At 41.7% G+C, this 18,073-nt stretch overlaps 1 long non-coding RNA gene across 2 annotated transcripts; it reads left to right on the top strand.

Annotated features, from left to right (window-relative positions):
• The first annotated feature begins 1,349 nt into the window (after positions 1–1,349).
• On the top strand, positions 1,350–16,639 carry LOC120408608. Of its 2 annotated transcripts, XR_005600820.1 has the most exons (4): positions 1,350–1,531; positions 5,264–5,321; positions 5,869–5,927; positions 16,492–16,639. It is a non-coding gene; the product is annotated as an uncharacterized LOC120408608 (long non-coding RNA). The 2 variants fall into 2 exon arrangements; XR_005600819.1 differs by lacking the exon at positions 5,869–5,927.
• The last annotated feature ends 1,434 nt before the right edge of the window (positions 16,640–18,073 follow it).

Here is an 18,073-nt window from a genome sequence, read left to right as displayed (position 1 = left end):
CAATGCATATCAGTGCCCCACTGTGCTGGATGCAGTCTCTGCCCTGAAGACCTTACACTCTAAATAGACGAGACAGACAAAGGATGGAAAAACTGACCTATTATTATTTGCAGCTGAGAAACAGAAAGATTAAGTCCCTGACTGTGTAAATGCTTAAATACCTGCCTAACTTTACACACACATTTAAAGTTAAGCAGGTACATAAGTATTTGAAGGATCACAGCTCATGTGATTTGTTTTCAGTCACCCAGAAAGCAAAACCACAAACTGAAACTGGTCCCCCTGTGTTCCTATCCTTTGCCTTATCCAGAACACTTCCTCAGTGCACAGCGGGCTTCAGTTGCAATCAGAAAAATGAGAAGATGGAAAGGAATAATTATTTACCAACTTAAAAACAAAGCAAAACAAGAAATGAAATACATTTTGTTTTCAGCCATCCTGATCGGGTTTTAGAAACAGTAGGGAATCAACAATTAGGACCTATTTAAAAATAAAAAAACAGAACTTGAAAGAATTCCATTAAGCAGACTTTTTTTCCCCGCTATCATTTTAGGTTTCCAAATTTCAGTTACATATGTTATTTTAACAGTTTAAGTCTTGAATGTGAAATGTACAATTTAGGCTAGTTAAATGCATTGAGGCCTTCTAGACATCACTGCCAAAGCTCTGAACAAAATTAACAAGTGCATGTACAAATTACATCTTATTATTCAGCAGATGATTTTTTTCAAGGTTAAATTTTCAGTTATCAAGGGTATCTATCTTTCCGCCTGGACTGCTTGTGATGGGGATTGTGACACTAAGAACTTCTATATTCACACCCTACACACTATTGTAATGATCTTTGTACAAAATATCTCTTGTGAAGTGTCATTTGAAAACTAATAACTCACTGATCATTAATATTATTGTGTGATGTATGTACACAGTGAGTATTAAGAGTTATGAAGATATGCTAGAATTATGACTAAAGTGTGTTTAAATCAGGCCTGTGAGGGGGTGTTGTTAAACAGGTCTATTCTAAACAAAGGAATGTGTGTTCACCTCAGTTTATATATTAGTAGTAAACAGACCAATCAAGCTAACACAGAGTGGAGGCAAACCTCACACTAACAAGTTGGTAGGGGGGGTGATAGAGCATGGTGTTTAGGTGGTGGGAGGGAAGGGGAAGCATTGAGGGAGGAAGGGAGGGAAAGGAGTTTATCAGCAGAGCCAGTGGAGCCCTTGAAGTACCTTGGGGACCCCAGTTTGAGAAACACTGTCCTACGTAAATTAAGCATGGTGGAATCAGAAACAAAGGAAACCCTATTACACAGGAAACCCTATTTGCATACAGGGGGATGGGAAGAACAGCCTGAAGTCATCCTACCTCTTGAAACAAGGCCATTGAACTTTGGGAGATATAAGAAAGGACAGAAGCCATCTTTGGCATCCATCACTACACAGACATAAGAGCTCAGAGCCCCTGCAAGCTGAGAAAATGGGTCCTTCAACGAAGGGAGGGGTTTGAAGACTCTGGAAGTGAATATAGGTGTGAAACCTGCTGCTGGGATCTGAGTTGCTGAACTAGGGCTGTCTAGCACACACATACTCAGGGAGTGACCTGCATGCTGATAGCCTGCTTGTAAGCATCCCAGGTTGGGACCATTGAGAGCTACAACAGCAAAGCATCGTGAGGCACCCAGGGTTACAGGGCAGGCAGTGACACAACCCCACACTGGTCTGGATTGGCACCCCAGAATGTGACAGAGATACATAGCCCCCATCCAAAGTTCAGATGAGAAAGTAAAATTCTTGCTGATAGGAGGGTCACCTCTAAACCCAGCCACACAGGAACGTCATGGTTTCAAATCATCCCTATGCTCAGCTCAGACTGGAACCACAAGAAGGGAGATGATTGGCAGTTGGTGTCTTGCTGAATCTATATCAACACAAAGGTCAGATTACCCAAGGAGTTTGGGGAAGATGAGTTTGTGCTGACTTTGATATAGAGGTGGTGTAGTTGTGTCCTGACCTTCAATAGAGCCAAGGTGTCTGTGGTCACAGTATGCCGTCCCAATACCCAACCCCCAACAAAATATATCTTGGTTCCTTCCTCCATCATCTGGGCAAAACCAAATTTTTATTTCACCCCAAAACCCACCTGGCAAAACTGATCTTGTGTTTCCCTCACCTTCTGATCCCTAGACTCTCCCCACCCGTAGAAAAACTCTCTGGTCCCCACTTCCAGTAAAAAATGATCCTGTATTCCCTTTTCACCACCACAGCAAAATTGATGATATCTCCAACTAGTCTCATCTGAGGAAAATTGGTCCTGTGTCCATTTCCAATTATCTATGGGTTTTGTCTCTTCAGCCCACAGGGAATCTCCTGCTCAATAGATGCCTCCTTCCTCTGAGCTGTTGGATCCATTGGGAGGGGAGCAACTGTAGACCTAGCAAAGTCCTTGAAGCACATTATGCTCCCATTTGTAGCTCATTGGGAAGTCTTTGTCTAGGAGGGAAAAAGCCAACACAGCTCTCTTCTTGTTCTTATGACAATGAAATGTGCCCCCTTTGCTCCTTGCTAATGTTGCCATTTAGGATTCATTCTGCTATTCAGTTCATCAACTCCGTATTTCTTTATAATCTTTTTGTTGGTTATAGTTTCCAGTGGACTAAACCCAAGCTGGGTAGTGTGGCAAATTGCCAGCCCTACTATGATGGGTCTCACACTTTCTCTTGTGCTGGGGGGGAGGGTTAGGGTGCCATTTCTTGCCCCTGAACTGGGATATTAACAGCCCCACTAGTGTCCTAGAGGAGGGGAGTGGAGAGAGAGGGACCCGGGCCCTCCCTCTACTCTGAGTCCCAGCCCAGGATAGCGGTAAACCACTTGAACTAGCAGTTCCTTCCCCTGGGCTACTTCCCTTTCCTGCCCTTCAGCTTGTGGGAGGCTTCCAGCTCTCCCTCTGCACAAGCCAGGTGCCCCTTACCTAGGGTCTTGGTCTTCTTAGCCCACCACAGCACTTCTCCAAACTTTCCTCTGCTTCCCTCCAAACTGCTCTCTGCTCCAACACCTTCCCCTGTCTGATTGAAGCAGGGGGGTTATATCAGGTGACTGACTTCAGGTGCTCTAATTAATCTATAGCAAACTTTCTTCCCTCTACAGGGAATAAGCTCCCTTCTAACTTCTCCTGCTGCCCTCTGGCCATGCTGTACCACAGTAGTGAAAGGCAGGCCAGACCAGGGAGCTATTTAGGGGCTGTGGATAACTGGGTTTAACTCCCTTTTTGCCACAGGCTTTCTTTGAGACCTTAACCAAGTCACTTGGTTTCTTTGTGGCTCAGTTCCCTATCTATAAAAAAGGGATAAATAGCACTTCCCTACCTCAGAGGGGTGAGAATAAATACATTAAATATTACGAGGTGTCAGATACCATGGTAATGGGGACAGTATAAGTAGCTAAGAATGCTATTTAGGAATAGTAGTAGTAAAGTCCATTTATTCATGTCTGAATCATGACCTCACAGTTGAATTTTCAGAAGTCTTCTCAATCCATCGCTACCTTCACACACTCAGCTGCTGACCAACCAGTGATCTGCTGCACAGCATCTATCCATCTCCTTGCTGGTCATCCCCTACTATAATGACCCTCCATCATTCCTTCCATGATCACTTTACTGGGGTTATTTCAATCTCTGCTCCTGATGTGGCTAATGTACAAATGTTTGCAATTGTTGATCTCCAAAAACAGATTCCATTTCTTTCCATTAATATTTCTAACATAAGTGTTCATCTTTTTTTTTTCTGTCTAGGTGATATGCAATAGTCTTTGCCAACACCACATTTCAAAGGCTTCCATTTTCCTGCCAGCAGTATTAGATTCACATCCATAAGTTGCTATGGAAAAAATAAACTTTTTACCATTCAAACCTTCAAATGCTATCTAAATATAATAAAATGAAAGCTAAATTTTTGTACATCTCTTTCTAGGAATTGGAAGTGGAAGAGTCAAATCACCATCAGAGTCTGTTTCAGGGCTACTCCTCATGCAATATGCAGCATGGGGACTGGAAATCTTGTTCTCACAAAATCTCCATCTCAGTTTTATAGGCCAAAGAAGTTTGGATAAGTTCACAAGGCATCCAGATTTATGGATGCTGATCCAAATTTCTGAGCTGTGTTGGCTTGTTCATCACTAATCCAAGGAGTCCTTCCTGACTGATCTCAAGTAGCCAGATTTTCTAAAGTGGAGGAAATTGGGAACTGAGCTGTTCTGAAAATCAGTCTGTAATTGTCATAACAAGAGCCGCTGGATGCAGAGCAACTTAGAAAATCTGGCCCTGAGCTCTTCTGAAAATTGAAATGGTTTCTATAGCAAATTCTATCAATCAAAACCAGATACGTGGGAGCTGGGCCTCATGGGTCAGAGGTGACCTGGATGTAGTAGCATTGAGAGAGAGGAACAGAAGCAAGGGCTAGAAGATTGCAGCTGGCTTGGGAGGAAGCTGAGATCAGGAGTGGGAGAAACAATCATTTGCGGTGAATGGATGTCCATCCTGAGGAGGAAAAGGCTGGGCTGGGAGAAGTAGCCACTCTGGTGGAGCCTGACATTTTGGTAGTTCTGAGCACCATTTAGCTTCAATCTTTCCCTGGAAGCTGGAGACAACCTCAGACTAGGCTGATCTGTACCATGCAACATAAACAGATCATAGTACAATGCAGACAATTTTGATCTGAGCTTGAGAGAAGCACTTCAGCAAAGTAGATTTATTTAGACAAACCCAACGCTATGTGTTACTCTCTTGTGTGTCATCCAAGATACGATGCGTAGGAGAACCAAAATGTATACAATAAGTGTTGAATCCTTCCCTGGACAGCACAGAGAAGGGCATCAGCAGGGTTGTCTCCAGTGTCCTCTGCTGCAGGAATCATGACTGCAGTAAGGGTATATTTTAGGAGACAGCAGAGGAATGCACTCCTTTGCTGGTCCTCCATAAAGTAGCAAAGTACAGGCCCACCTAGCGCTTGCTGCTGATTGTAGTATATGCAGCAGGCAGCTTGAGGAACTAAGCAGAGACCAGACATAGCCCTCTAACCCGCAAAGCAGACACATTAAGGATGTGATGCATGTGCCAGCACATTAGCCAGTCTCACCTCTTAATATACTCATGTCATGCCATGAACCTGGCATGATATATTCATAAGGGGCTCAGATATGACAGAGATGAACATGGGATGAAAACATATATAGATATTTATTCTTGACACTTTTTTCCTCCTAGCCTGTGAACAGGGGTATCAGAAGGAAGCTATGAGCCTGACATTTCTCCATTAAACCAGGTGAAGTTATATTTTGATTTCAACCCAACATAATGACTTTATAGATGTCGTAAGGGATGTGTATGAGAGAGAAGGAGCATGTGTACGTGCATGCGTGTGTGTGTGTAAGAGAAGAAGAAAGAGCATTTTCAGTTTGCGTATGTTGGTATGTTGTGAGCAAGTTGGGGTGTGTGTGTGTGAAATATTTAGACAATGTGTGTTGTCTTAGAGAGACAGTAACTTTGCCTATGTGATTGAGAGTGTGTGAAAAAGCCTGTTATTTTGCATGTGTGAGACTGTGTGTGCGTAAGAGAGAATTTGTCTCTGTGTGTTCGTAAAATAAAATTATTTTTTTGTGTGAGAGACTGTGTGTCTGTGTGTGCAAGAGAGGGAACGAGTTTGTGAGATTGTGTGTGAGAGAGATAAAGGGAGAGAGACAGAAAGCGTGTATGTGTGTATTTGCCCTAGGCAAGTTCAGCTCTTAGCTGGAAACTTGAGAAATTGACTTTACTGGGATTTGAAAGAGATCTCAGGTGAACTAAATTTGTCTGCTTTCTTTTCCCACTAGTGCAGTAGAAATGGATTCTCAGCCTAATAAGGTTTGACAAGACCTGGCACTGGAAGCAGGTACCAAGGAATCCAACTAGTCAAAAGCATTAGAGACACCATGGGCACCAGAGGATAGAGGTGTTGCCATGGGAACAGAGTGAAAGGTGCTCCATGGTGGCTGGTTAGGAGGTTTGTTTTCTTGTTTAAGACAGAGCCAAGCAGCTGCAGCCTTGTAATCAGCCCTCCACTTTAACAACAGTAGGTAAATTCCACCCCCTCCCTGCTCCAACCGGAGCTGAGGAATTTAATTCTCCCTCTTAACATGAATAATGCTGAAACATATGACACCACCAATGCCTTCAGAAAGCGACTTGCTGCAAAATAGGACAGTGGGTTCTATGCATGGGGCTGCTTGTGTCTGATGTGACAAGGGAGCTTCAGAGCATGGGTGATATTTTTCAAAGGAATTTGAGGACATCGTTTTCAGTTACAAAGCTGTAACTTCTCCTTCCCCCCGACCCCCACCCCCAAAAAGCAACCTCTCCCTCCCTGATCCTCCAAATGCATTTGCCCCACTACCAAGGAGCAGTGCCGACAAAAAAAAAAAAAGCTTATTATGAAATCAAGAATGGTTTCGAAGGGACGTTGAGAAAAATATTGTTCTCTCCATGAGATAGTAACAAGGACTTCTTCTTCTTATTATTATTATTTAGCTTTTCTTCTTTGCATCTTCAAATCTTTAAAGGTAGGAACAGAAAGAAGAATAAAAACACCTTTCTAAACTCTCAGATTAGCAAAACAGCTGGAGTTTTATTAAAATTATTCTTTGTGTTTCAATAATGTCTAGAAGCCTCAACTGAGACTGTGTACCCATTGCGCTAAGCACTGCACGTGGACATAGTGAGAGACAGTCCCTGCCCTGATGTGTTTAGGAGACTTTCAGGAATGAACAGGACTAAATCACTGAGGTGTTTTTCAAAATCTCACCCATACAATCTCAATTTAAAAAAGACAGGCAAAGGGTGGGTAGAGAAACAGAGACACAAAAAGGTGAAGAGACTTGCTATTTGCAATGGGTGAGTGGCAGAGCTGAGATTTGAACAAAACTTTCCTGTCCATTAGGCCGTACTGCCTCTCCTTTACAAACCAGCCATTTTCAACTGGCACAGTACACAACAGCATAATGAAAACTGTTTGAACATAAGAAAGCCCATAATGTGTCAGACCAAAGGTCCATCTAGCCAAGTATCCTGTCTTCCAACAAAAACAAGGAGGAGTCCTTGTGGCACCTTAGAGACTAACACATTTATTTGGGCATAAGCTTTCATGGGCTAAAACCCACTTCATCAGATGCAGTAGGGAGATATAAATACACAGCATATGAAAAGATGAGAGTTGCCTTACCAAGGGAGGGTCAGTGCTAACGAGCCTTATGAGGAGAGGCTGAGGGAACTAGGATTGTTTAGTCTGCAGAAGAGAAGAATGAGGGGGGGATTTGATAGCTGTTTTCAACTACCTGAAAGGGGGTTTCAAAGAGGATGGATCTAGACTGTTCTCAGTGGTAGCAGATGACAGAACAAGGAGTAATGGTCTCAAGTTGCAGTGGGGGAGGTTTAGGTTGGATATTAGGAAAAACTTTTTCACTAGGAGGGTGGTGAAGCACTGGAATGGGTTACCTAGGGAGGCAGTGGAATCTCCTTCCTTAGAGGTTTTTAAGGTCAGGCTTGACAAAGCCCTGGCTGGGATGGTTTAGTTGGGGATTGGTCCTGCTTTGAGCAGGGGGTTGGACTAGATGACCTCCTGAGGTCCCTTCCAACCCTGAGATTCTATGATTCTATGAATTAAGGTGGAAGTGGGCTATCCTCAACAGTTGATAAGAAGGGGATGGAAATCAGTAGCCAGTGCCAGGTGCCCCAGAGCGAATGAACAGAACAGGGAATCATCAAGTGATTCACCCTGTGATGAAATATTTGTGAAAAGTTTCAATAATAAAAACCTCTTTCTTTCCATCAACATTTGAAATTGTAAATGTTGACATTTTTCAACCAGCTGTAGTATTTAGAATTAAGTATCAGAGGGGTCGCCGTGTTAGTCTGGATCTGTAAAAGCAGCAAAGAATCCTGTGGCACCTTATAGACTAACAGATGTTTTGCAGCATGAGCTTTCGTGGGTGAATACCCACTTCTTCGGATGCAAGTAGTGGAAATTTCCAGGGGCAGGTATATATATGCAACAAGAAGCAAGCTAGAGATAACGAGGTTAGTTCAATCAGGGAGGATGAGCCCCTGTTCTAGCAGTAGAGGTGTGAAAACCAAGGGAGGAGAAACCAGTTTCTCCTCCCTTGGTTTTCACACCTCTACAGCTAGAAAATTGATTCTTAAAAAAAATTGCACGTTAGTGGCTGGGGAAATCTAAAATGTTGTCCCTTGAGTCTCAGTGAAACACCTTAATGAAGATTATTATTCTTTTTTCTTTTCAGCAGGATTGTGACCCTATTATGCGTCATTCTATAAAAGTATAAAATAAGAAGAAAGATTGCAATCTAAGACTATGATCCTACAAGGTGACCTGCTAGCAGAGACCCTAGTAACATGCTGGAGTGCACTGAAGTCGGGAGGTTAATATTAAGAAGGACACATTGCCCATCAGGATCTCCAGTGAGTCTTCTTAGAAGTTCTGGGACTGCTTATACAAACCGGATACCAGACCATGACCCAAGTGGGCCAGGTGATGCAGGCATACTTCATGTTAGTTCCATATCTTTATATTGATGTATTTGTCAATTGAAATTAAACGAATGGTCTGATTTTTTTTATATGTGTAGAAACAGTAAAATTAAGTACTTCTGCGTGACCAAATATGTCCTGAAGACTTGCAGGCATAAATAAAATAACCGAGAACTGAGATTTATTGAACTCAAATGCAAAATAAAATAAAATAAGTGTCTCAAGTTAAAACTATCTCGCTGTCTGTCTTAGGGATTCATATTGAAACTGCTGCCCAACACCACAGTATCTGAGCACCTTCTTTGTAAAATCAACAGTAATAGCAATATCCTAAGTGCACTTCATGGACTCTCTGAAACATCTCCCTATTTAGGGTCAAAACCTCTGATTAGAGTAGATGGTCCCCGTCTCCCCAAAGGAGGTTGGGAATAGATTGGGATGTTTATATTGTGAACATCACTTATTTACACAAAGAGGAATATAGTTTTGCTTATGAGTTCTGAGCTCCAGAAGGACTTGGATATTTGTTTGTTTGTTCATTTTTTGTAGTGGGGGATGTGAATTGCTAAAAAAAGAAAAAGGAGGAAAAACCCCTTTTTTAAAGGATGCTATCAGGAAATCATCATAATTTAGGGCCAGATTACAAATCTATTACTCACCCAGACAGTGTCAGGGAAGTAAAAGTTGATAACAGTTCACCCCTTTGAGTAAAGGGGGGGGGCAACATCTGTATCTAGACAGCTATCTAGCAGTTTACATATTCAGAGAACTGGATAAAGATTAATGAAGGAGGAGATTGTCAAAGGCACAAAGGGGATTTAGGCACTCAGTTCCATTGGGAATTGCACAGCTAACTATCCTTTATGCTTTGGAAAATCTCCTCGTGCATTATCTTCACAATAACCCACTCTTCCAGCCTCTTCCTTCATATGTAATAGTGTAAGTAAATATGATCATCTTGTCTTACAGATGAGGAGACACAGAGGCAAACTGACTTGCCCAAGGTTCACACAAAAGAAATAAATAACAGCTAATAGAATTCTGAATGCTAGTTCCTACAGAGAAGCTGTGTGGTTTAGGTGTCAAATCAGGGGTCTCGGGACCTGGAACCCTTATTTTTACTCTTCCAGGGCCTTGCCATATAACCTCGGGCAGCTTGTTTTAACCCCTTTACATCTCAATCGCCTCACTGGGATAGTAATACTTGCCCATCTTTTCAAAGTGCTTTGAAAATCTGCAGATGAAAGGTGTTGCCTGGGCCCAATCCATATCCCACTGAAGTCAATAGCAAGACTCCTACTGACTCCACACCTGGAGTATTGTGTCCAGTTTTGGTCCCCGCACTACAGAAGGGATATGGACAAATTGGAGAGGGTCCAGCGGAGGGCAACCAAAATGATTCGGGGGCTGCGGCACATGACTTACGAGGAGATGTTGAGGGAACTGGGGTTATTTAGTTTGCAGAAGAGAAATGTGATGGGGGAATTTCATAGCAGCCTTTGACTACCTGAAGGGGGGGTCCAAAGAGGATGGAGCTCGGCTGTTCTCAGTGGTGGCAGATGACAGAACAATGAGCAATGGTCTCAAGTTGTAGTGGGGGAGCTCTAGGTTGGAGAATAGGAAACACTGTTTCACTGGGAGGGTGGTGAAGCACTGGAATGTGTTACCTAGGGAGGTGGTGGGATCTCCTTCCTTAGAGGTCTTTAAGGCCCAGCTTGACAAAGCCCTGGCTGGGATGATTTAGTTGGGGTTGGTCCTGCCTTGAGCAGGAGATTGGACTAGATGACCTCCCGATGTCTCTTTCAACCCTAATATTCTATGATTCTATGATTCCAAGGGGAGATGGATCAGGCATTGTAAGTAGAAATAGTTATTGTAGGAAGTTTCTCTTTAACGTAGAAATGGAATCTAAAGGCTATGTAAATACTTTTTCCAATTACAACATTCATTCAGATACAGTAGTCCCACGGATCACCTAGGATAATTCCCTTTAAAAAACAGTTGTCCCAATGGTTTACAAAGAATAATTCCCTGAGCCAAACAAAGGAAATTCAGAGAAATCAGAACTACCAGTTTCCTATTGTGCCTGAATAAGGGCCCCACAATTTTTAATATACTGCAAAGAAAAAAAATCTCTCTCTTCTATCAGCCCATCTCAAAACTGTGTAAACCTCTGTTAGGTCACCTCTGAACCTTTCTTCCATTTGCACTTTTTTGGAAATGCTCCAGCTGTTCTGTGCCTTGGGAGTGCATACAAGACGCCAACATCAAGAGTGACATAAGAATTTGCACAGGTTCAGAAGTAACTGCTGAGAAAACACTCTCATACTGAAATCCCATTTGCACAGAGCCTTTATAGATTGTGGAAGACCAGCTCAGCAAGGAATGACAATTTCCTGCAAGTGTAAAGGGCACTTGACTAACTTTTTGCAAGGCAAGTGCAGATGAGTGGATGGCATTTACTTTCAGCTGAATCTATCCACTGTAACCCCAAGCTAATGAATCCAGAGCTCCCGGAGTATCCACATGGCCAGCATAAATACACCACAGTAACTGCAGTAATACTCAAGAGAATTAATGCTGGGAACACAAATCTTTAAAAAATGATAATCAATAAGCTTGGTGATGTAAAGTATCCAAAAACCTTGCTCCATGCTTCCATATTGCTGGGGGTTTGTTCACCAAAAAATAAAAAGGCTTTGGAGAAAGCTATACAGAGTTTGATCAGCTGAAGGGTATGCCTTCTCTGTGAAGTTACATCCAGTTGCTGATCACCCAAGCTGAGCACTTGGGTTTACATAGCCTGGGTGTGAGCAAACACATTGCAAAGCCCTAACTGAGTTACTGTGTCCTCATTGGTGCTGTACTCGCCAATGTGTGTCACTAGGCTTTATAGGGGCACATCCCATGGTTCTTTGTGCTCCTGTAAGCTAAGGCACGCTGGATTCTTTCCCAGTGTCTTGTGGGAGAACTTGTCGGTCCTTCTGGGCACAGTCTAGGTTGGATGTTAGGAAAAACTATTTCACTATGAGGGTGGTGAAGCACTGGAATAGGTTACTTAGGGAGGTAGTGGAACCTCCATCTTTAGAGGCATTTAAGTCCCAGCTTGACCAAACCCTTGCTGGGATGATTTAGTTGGGGTTGGTTCTGCTTTGACCAGGGGGTTGGACTAGATACCTCCTGATGTCTCTTCCAACCCTAATCTTCTATTATTCTGTGAATTGTAGGAAGGCACTGGAGGACTACCAGCACTCAAGTGGTTTAGTCTGTGTCTGCAGAGCAAAGTGGATTGCTTACCAGCCTGAGTGAAGATGCTACTTGGACTCTAACCCAGAACCCCAGCTAGCCTTGGTTGAAAGCACCTCAATACTCAGGTGAGAAGGTTTTGTATGTGCATGGTGGGGGCATTAGGAACAATACCTGGCTAAGACTCCAGATTAACTCTTTAGTGAAAACATTCCAAAAGGCTAAGACCCACTTTTGAATCAGTTTGGGCCCAGATCCTCAGCTAATATATATTAATGTAGCTCCATAAGCTTCAACAGTGCTACACCGATTTAAACTACCTGAGGATCTGGCCCCAATTACCTAATATTTGTGGGATGGACTAAATGGTAAATCAGAGAAAATTTCTACCACCTCCATGGCTTTGTCACAGCATTTGCCAAATATGGACTGTGTTGTTGGTGTTGCAATACTACAGGCAGGAAAGCATCCTTAGGAACACCTTAAGAATTACCCAGCCTTTGTAACCCATCAGAGCCTAATTCTAAATAGCAGCAAAGAATAAGCCCTATAGTTTTTTGCAGAAAATGTTACATTTTCTATTAATCTTTTGGATCATCTTATGAAAACTACAGTAGAAACAATTTAAATTTCAAAATGAAATGTCAATTTGACCTGAAAAATTTAGCTTTTTTTTTTCGTTTGGGACAGGAGGGCTAGCTCAGTGGTTTGAGCATTGACCTGTTAAACCGAGGGTTGTGAATTCAATCCTTGAGGGGGCCATTTAGGGAACTGGGGTGAAAATCTGCTTGGAGATTGGCCCTACTTTGAGGAGGGGGTTGGACTAGATGACCTCCTGAGGTCCCTTCCAACCCTGACATTCTATGATTTCAGAAGTGTAAGAATGGGACATTTGGACAATGTAACAATTAAAAAATAAATAAATAAATAAAAGAGAAAAATCTAAAACAGGAATGTTGCCAAAAAACAACCTGTTCCCACAACGTTTCTGTTTTGACAAACCAGCATTTTCTGACCCCCCCCCAAAAAAAAAGTTTTGTGGAAAGATTTCAAGGCATCTCTCTAGTCAACTTCCCTCTACTGGTGCAGCAGAATTATCTGCCACAAGGATTAAGTGGTTTTGAAGCAAGGAACAGAGAATTCACAGGGGCTGGTCCAATACCATGGAACTCATTCCTGCAGGACGAGACCTACTTCATACCTCACTGCTATCCTTTCCAAGTGCAAAGTGCACTTCTTTGGCCTCACATTCCCTCCCAAAAGCACAGAGCACATCACGCACACACATTTCCCCTCAAGGACAGCCACACACAACTGATGCTGTTAACCTTGCTTAATGCATTCTCAGTGGGCATTCTGATACGAAGGTGATGGTCTCTGTGTGGGAATCTGTATAGAACAGAACAGGAGAGAGAGAGAGAGAGAGAGAGAAAGGTCTGCGAGAGAGAGAAAAAACACCCCTGTTATAATTTGTTTCACATATTTTCAGCTCAATTAACACATCTTGAAGATTCTTATGACAGTGCCAACAAGAATTAATGCAAAAGTTATGCATTCTACCTTTTTATCTCACTTGTGTTGCATGAGTCTCGCAAAGTTGAAAAGCTGCTAATTTAGTAGTCAGCAGTGTCAAATAAAATTTCTAAACTGTATGTCTATAAAAGAACATCTTTGCAATAAGGCATAGCAAATATGCTTGCAAAACAGTTCAGTCAGCAAACCTCTTTTAGGTTTTGAAATATCTGGCAATGACATTTATTAGAACGAAACTATAATATATCAGTGATATAAAGAGCTGTCTCTTCATTACTGGGGCTTTATTATAGGCACTAATTTTGTGCAAAATCCTTTAGATTCTTTGCAAAACACCTGCTGAACTCACAGAAATATGGTTCCTGCATGCGCTGAGACAGATGTAGCTTAATCACATAATACTGAATTTGACTTTTCAGTGCCTCACAATAAATGAACTGAGCATGCCGCTGCAGTAGGCTTAAATCTTGCTCAAATTTCTATATAGTACTCAGTAACCGTAGGGCCTGTGGTGAGGCCAACTGTGCCAGGACCCTGAAAGGAAACAAAGGGCAATTATGTAAAACCCATTTTCAGTTTCTTAAAAAAAAATTAAATCAAATTCAATCAAATAACACACTGAAGGTTTAAAATTAATCTGTGTTTTGTTTTGTTTAACTTTCTGTCTTTTTCAATCTAGCTGGCTAACTACTGCCCAGCTGCCTGTTTCTCTTCAGTCACTATCTCTCTAGGGTCTGTCTTTATTCCTCCAGTGTGCTTGAAGATTTCTTGTTTATATAGGAGTCTGTGACAAGGGCACACATGATGATGCTATGGACCAGTATCAGATGACTAGAATAAGAAAGCCCCTTTGCTCACTCTACCTTCAACCACACATGATTAGTTTTATATTTTAATTGATTTTTTGGTGGTAAATCAAGTCAATTTCAATGAATTTCAATGCTGACCAGATTAAGATGCAAAATTGTTTATCCGTCTCTCCAGCTCTGTCTCCTTCATAGTTATTTGTGCAGGTGTCTATATACATCTTTGTGTACAAGGCTCATATGTGTGTGCATGTGTGAGACAGAGCATGTATCAAATACATATAACACACACACAATACACAGATAAATGCATGACACACACAGATAATGCATGATACGCACATTTACAGAATATGTATATAAATTGCACAAACTACTATTTTTCCACTGATTCTTATTTACACTGAAATGTTAAATAATGGTGCTTTAATTTTACTTCTTCAGATAAGCTGAGTGCTTGAGAAAAACCATAAAACAATGAAACCTCATGAATATTTATATCAATGGCTACATAGCATTATAGTCATAATCTCTGGAACTGGTTCTCACCGGTTCAGAATTAATTATCAAGTTCAGTTTTAATTGCATTCTTCTAATTTAAAAAAAAAAAGAAAGAAAGAAAAAAAAATCCAACACATAATGAATTAGTTCACAAGTACTCTGCTGGGCCTGGTGAGTCCAGGAGAGTTCAAATCTCATTCTTAGCATTTAATAATGAACTGAAGACATGTGTTCCAAAAACCACTCTTTAATACTTGTCATCCAACATATGAGAAGGTGAAAGCTTTTCCTTTTTTAAAAAATAGTTATTTCTTATCTTTAGAAATTATGAAAAAAAAACCTGATTTTCTGATTGTTCTTGGCAAGTTTTATTTAGTGTGCTTTTTTTCCCTTTCGCTTTCCCTGATTTTGTCAGCTACTTGCAATAGATTTTTAGTACTGACCGAGGAATGTGGGTGAAATTCACCCCTATGCAGAAAGCCAGCAAAAGCCAAATGAATCATTAGTGTCTCACCTTAGCTCATGGGCTCTGAACTAAAATGTTGGAGTCACAGAGTCACAGAATCATAGAATATCAAGGTTGGAAGGGACCTCAGGAGGTCATCTAGTTCCACCCCCTGCTCAAAGCAGGACCAACCCCCACACGACCTGCTTTGGCTCTGTTAACCAAAGAAAATACAGGGTTAGATCCTTGGCTGGTGAGGAGATGAGTGCAGATCCATTGACTTCAGTCGAGCTGCACCTATTTACACCAGTTTACCATCTGGTATTTCCATTTTACAGAAATGCTAGTTGAAAAAAAAAGAAACGTGAGCAAACGTTTGTTGATAATGGCTTGCTATACTCTTCCCCCTATGATTTGTAAGCGAATTTGCTGCTGTTGTTGAGGTTCTGGATTGACAATCCTGGAGACTGAGTCCTAGCTACAGCATGTACAGTTATAGCCTATCCTTGATTCAGCATGGTACTTAAGCACAAGCCTAACTTAAAGCACATGTGTGCCTCCTTTGGGACTACTCATGTGCTTAAACTTAGGTACAAGAGGATAGCTTGATTTCCATGACTCATTCTTTCCACGGTTCCTACTCAGACTATCCATAAAGACACCAATTTATTGTAACTGCCTTCAGAGTTATTATTATTATTTTTTTAATGTGATCACCTGTCCATAGGAATTGTAGTAAGCTTAGTTCATTTTAAGCTAGATATCAAATTCTTGTTACAATTAAGATTTTGGTCACTACAAGCCTTGTGCAGATTTTGCTTGTGACCAGAGGCTGATTACTTGAACCAAGTGAATTTCTGAACGGTGTGAGGTTTTCCCATCACTAACAATCATCATCAAGTTAAATTACACGAACTATACACTGCTCATTCCATAGATAGGTTGCCAACACTAGCTGGAGTTCGAATCAAAGAACAGCAGACTTGCACAACTTCATTTAAAAAAAAAATTGCACAGGTGTTAACATGTTCTCTACCAAAAACAAAAGCTATAAATTTATGCTGTTAGATGTTTGCATCAGGGGGCATTGAGAGACTAAGGGATTTGCTCAAGATCACTAGGGTAATCTGTGTCGGAGACAGGAGTAGAACACAGCTATCCTAAAGTCCAGTCGTGGGCTTTAGACACACATCTCCCTCCTGTCCAGAGAAAGAGCCTTCATCCATTTAATTTCCCAACACCAATTTGCACACATATAAGCACCAATAGAAATCAAAGGTCTTTCTGCTTCTCTTTCTTTATAGTTTGCAGCCATCCAGCAATCCTGTGGCCTGTTCCCAGCTGTGTAATCACAGAAAGTTTGCTTCTCTCATCATTTCTTGCAGATGAAGGTCCTGACAGCACCTCAAGCTATTACCCTGTTCAGGCAGAGTGTGAAATGGAAGATTCAAGATTCATACTCTCTGCGTACAGCTGCTGATCTGTATCCAAAAGTCTTGTAAATGATCTGAGCTGAAGTCCATAATTTAAAGAATGAGGGGTGGCGGGGGGGGGAGAATAAAAATAAAAGCAATAAAAACTCTGGTTCTTTCCTCTCATGAGTGCTATTTTTTTGTAGGACCAGAACTAGACCCGTAATTTTCAACCTTGTTCTCCTTTTTAGAGCAAAGCTGGGGACATTCATTTAAAAACCGAAGGTGAATAATTTTGTAACTGAATCTAGTGATTTGTTCCACTGATGATCACAACCCATTCTACTCCTTTAGGGCCCAATCCGGCAGAGAATTTAACTCTAAGTATGTGAGTTGCCCCATTGGCTTCAGTTGGACTGCCCTTACGCTTAAAGTCAAACACTCGCTTAAGTCCTGTGCTGAGCCGGGGTCGTACCCTACAAACATTGGAGGATGCATGAACCAGCTTTTATTTACAAGAATGTTCTCAGGACACCAAAGTGGCAGGGGAAGACTAGTGCAAATAGCTATTCATGCAAGGTGAATTTCATTTCTGTGCAGAGAGCCAATGTGAAGTCTTTACACTACTTTAGCCCTATTTTGAGGGCAGAAGCGAGACTTGAGTAGTGTGTTTGCCTGGGGCTTGAACAGAGGTGAATTACCAGCTATAGAACTTGCCTCAGAAATGTATGATGGCCATTTTGAAATACTTCTTCCTCACAACATGATGGTGTCAGACGTTGCCAAATTGCCGTGGCCAGTTTGCAAACAGAAAAGAGACTTCTCTTGATAAAGCTTTGTTCATCCAATTAAGGCACAAAACATCCCCATTTGATTTATCAGTACAATCAACTATTGTGACTGAAAGTACCCCTTTATTCACACCCTAAGCGCTGTTGTAATGATCTGTGTACAAAACAAGCATTGTGAGGTATCGTTTGAAAACTAATAACTTGCTTCTTGATAATATCATGATGAACTGTAGGTAGCAACATTATATATAAAGTTATGAAGTCCCCCAGTATAACTCACTCCTTGCCAGAGAATGTTGTAAAGGCCAAGACTATAACGGGTTCAAAAAAGTACTAGATAAATTCATGGAGGATAGCTGTTGATGGACCTATTAGCCAGGATGGGCAGGGATGGTGTCCCTAGCCTCCACTTGTCAGAAGCTGGGAATGGGTGATAGGGGATGGATCACTTGATGATTACCTGTTCTATTCATTCCCTCTGGGGCACCTGGCATTGGCCAGTGTCAGAAGACAGGATACTGGGCTAGATGGACCTTTGGTCTGACCCAGTATGGCTGTTCTTATGTTCATATGATGTTCATAGCACATGCTCAATGCCACCCAGCCCTGCCCAAGCAGAAGTATCCCGAATGAAGAAATATGTGTTTACCTCAGTTTACATATAATTAATACACAGGCTCCTTGACACAGCAGGGAGAGGAGACAGCAGGAGACAAAGCAAATGTGTATTTCAGCAAGCAAGGGTGAGAAAAAAAGAACATGGA

This window comes from Mauremys reevesii, linkage group 6 (genome assembly GCF_016161935.1).
Source record: "Mauremys reevesii isolate NIE-2019 linkage group 6, ASM1616193v1, whole genome shotgun sequence".
NCBI lineage: Eukaryota > Metazoa > Chordata > Testudines > Geoemydidae > Mauremys > Mauremys reevesii.
Note: the sequence above shows the minus strand (reverse complement) of the source record. Positions and strands in the feature narration are given on the sequence as shown.